Raw genomic sequence first — 3,530 nt, forward strand, 5'->3', positions numbered from 1 at the left:
AAGAAACGCGAGGTGAATGGACCAGTCGACGTCACCGCTTCCGAAGTAGGTCAGCCCCGGAAATTTTAGTTCGTGTTAGCCTTGCGCCACCCCTGGCACAGCGGTGGTTCATTGAAAAGTCGAAAAATGTTAATTCTGGAGATTGATTGTCATAGGTCAAGTGCTACTACATTTCGAGTCCTTGATTCGCTGCCTTCGCGAACTTATCGAATTAACAGAAGCAAGGATTTTTCCAACGCGAATGTTCAATTTAAATAGGGAGACAATCTGACAAGTAATTGAAATGAAATATTTGTTTTACGGCGAAAAGCGTAGTACGTGCGCTTAATTTGTTAATTGTCAAGTTCGATCGTTTCTTACGAACGAACGGGAAGTTCTCAAATTCATAGAATTTGTATTTATCGAGTCAATAGCTTTGTCGAAACGAGAGCAGCTATCAAAATGCTTGAACCTTTAAATATAAACGAATTTAATGTTTTGTGTTTAGCAAATTGAATTTTCATTCCTCACTGATCTTCCGTTTCCGGTCACCTAAATCTTTCTATCGTATTATCGCAACGAAATATCACGGATTCGACAATTTCGCGAAGCCAAGGGCCGAAACACTGCTTGGTAACTTATCTTCTTACGTTGTAACCTTTTTCTCTATTATTTAAACTTTATTATCTAATTGCCAATTTTATGGAAATTTATATTCCGGGCGAGGATTACATTTTTGAGAAATTACTTTCTATTTAAAAAAAATTAGTTTCGCGAGAAATTGCTAGCTTTTCGCTTTACTTTATTTCTCGTATCTGGCTATTCTCTTCTCGGAAACGATCGTTCCTCGAATCGCGCCACTGAGTTTCCGATTTTGCCAACGAATGCGCGATTTCCATGCGAACGCGTGTATCTCTTTCATAAACGTAAGGAACGCATTGTCATCGAAGAAGATTTATAACTTCATCCACGTATATACGTGTCATATCTGCGTTTCAAACGATGTTTAATCGTTCCAGAGCAAGATTTTCACTTCCGTGAACCGTAGTCATGAAAATAAAATTTCGCAACGTTGCTCGCCGTTAGCTAGTTCCAAGAAGATCTTCTATTTCTCGTTGTATTTCTGCGAAATTACACGTGTACCACACGCAGAGATTCATATTATCGATCTTGTTTCTCAAACAATTCACAAGATAAGCGTAGAATGTATATATAGGCGAACTCACGCGATAATTTGCAAACTAGTAACGCTATTAGACGCTCCTTTTTTATAGTTGTACAGTTTCACCGATAATATAACCAGCCGTAAAATTTTGCAAAATTTCGTTCGTGAACCTACTACCGTCACGAAAAAGAACCCATTAGCGTCAGTAATTTGTAACTCGTTTTTTTTCTTTTTTTTTTATTTGAAAGAATTTTACAATCGATTCTCATTGAGAATTATAAGAAAATTATTCTGGCGTGGTACTATATCGTGTATAATAGATGATTATCGTACGTTTGATTGTAGCTGAATCTAATATTTAAATCTAGAGGGTAATATCTTTTTAGCCTGCGGATCTGAACCGTCGTGTCAAGTAATTGAGTAACTGGTGGGTTTTGGTGGTTGTTAACTCTTATATTATATCTGTTACTTAATTTGGATATTTCTTCTTTAACTGTGGGTATCTTAAGGTCGCGATGTATTGTTTCGTTGGTAACATCTATGAAGGATCTTAGAGTTTTTGATTGGAATCGTTGAAGAATTTCTATGTTGGAATTACTTGCTGTTCCCCATAGTTGGATCCTATAAGTCCAAACAGGTATAACTCGTGACTCGTAAAATTTCTTTATCGGTGCAGACTTAGTTTGTGCGTGCAAAATATTAGGTCGTTCGAAAAGTTTCTTTCGTTTTATAAGGAAATAATGGATGCACAACATTTTTAGTTTTATATTATTTTATCGAATTAAGTACGATCCATTTTGTTCAATCAAGATAAAGATCACAACGTTTGACAGATTAGGTTTCATGTTTATGTAAAGATGCATCGTTGTAAATGACGTGTCTGTAAAAGAAAGACACTTTTCGGACAATCTAATAATATCGACAGTAGGCGTAGTACGGCGGAATGCATTAAATACAGAGACAAGAAAATTCTGGATCCTCGAACGATATCCGTAGAACTCGAATACAAGAGATCGCTTAAGGCTGTATATCCGGTGCAGCTCGTAAAAGCCTGAATATAGCGGTGAAATTATTTATAACCGTTCGGTTACGGTCAAGCCGGGCTCGTAAAGAGGGTGAACAGCCGTAAACGAGACCGTCGATAATCAGCCGAGTCGCGGATAAAGTCGCGCCTCGAAGGACGAACGATTTACGTCTTCGCGAATCGAACGTATCTTACAAAGCGGCTGCTTTTCTCTTATAATTTTTCCTTAGAATTCTTCGGAAGGTTAAACCATCGGCTACATTAATATTTCCGAATATAAGGGAAAAATGGAACAGAAGTAAAAAATTGTTTTATCTATTAAATACCATCGGATCTACCGTCTTAAGTGATCGTCCTAACTCAATTTTCCAGAAACATAATTAATTACCACACCGGTCAAAATGATTGGTTTTATTTTAAAATTCCTACTTCGTGTTACATTTTTATCCGCAATGATGTAATTTAACTTATTTATTTTGCTTATTTTTGTCTTTACTCAAAATAATTTCATACCGTGGCTACTTACATCAATACCAGTCAAAATAACAAATACTTGTCAAAGCGTAAAAAGGTCCCGTAATCTGTTTACCCGAATTAACCAGTTTCCTTGTTTAGTACAACCTCCCACGTGCTTTTAGAATTTCCACCGTGTATCGTTCGATACGACAGCGTCAATTATCAGGAAAAACTCCGGATCGATCACGATGCCTCCACCAATCCGCGTACGTCTCTACGAATTCGCGATAATATAACGAGAATTCTACTCAGAAGGCGACAAATATTCGATTCTTTCTAACTTCGGACGATAAGCAAACTGTAGAAAAACTTCAAACTTAATTTTCTCAGTGTAAAAGCTATTGTGGAGATAGAGCGGTTGAGAGCGACGATATTACAAGCTGGACTACTCTTAGGATATCTTGCACACGTTTGCACGTTATGCGCGTTCTATTTTCCCCAAATTTTCCACAAAGACGTAAAAATCTACGCTCTATAAATTATTTAACTGGAATAATCCTATCTCGCTCTGTGTCGGTGTGTTTCAACAATTGGAAGAAGGATGGCTGGAAAAGGGTTGACAAGGGCGGAAGGGTCAGTGAATGGAATTCACGTTGCTAAGTCGATATCGACGAGGACTCGCACACGATCGTGTAGACGAGAAGGACGAAGTAAAAGGGGGGCAGTTTTAGGGGCGGCGGCGGCGGCGGCGGCGGCGACGACGACGACGACGACGACGACGACGACGACGTATTCCTGTTCGCGGTGAGAAGCACGGCCGCAGGGTTACGAAAAGGGGTTCGTGCACGGCTTACGCCCCAACTTTCCACTAGAAGTTGTTCGCGCGTGGTGCCCGCTTCGTGGCTC

The sequence above is a fragment of the Bombus impatiens genome, unplaced genomic scaffold (genome assembly GCF_000188095.3).
Source record: "Bombus impatiens unplaced genomic scaffold, BIMP_2.2 scf_0133, whole genome shotgun sequence".
Taxonomy (NCBI): domain Eukaryota; kingdom Metazoa; phylum Arthropoda; class Insecta; order Hymenoptera; family Apidae; genus Bombus; species Bombus impatiens.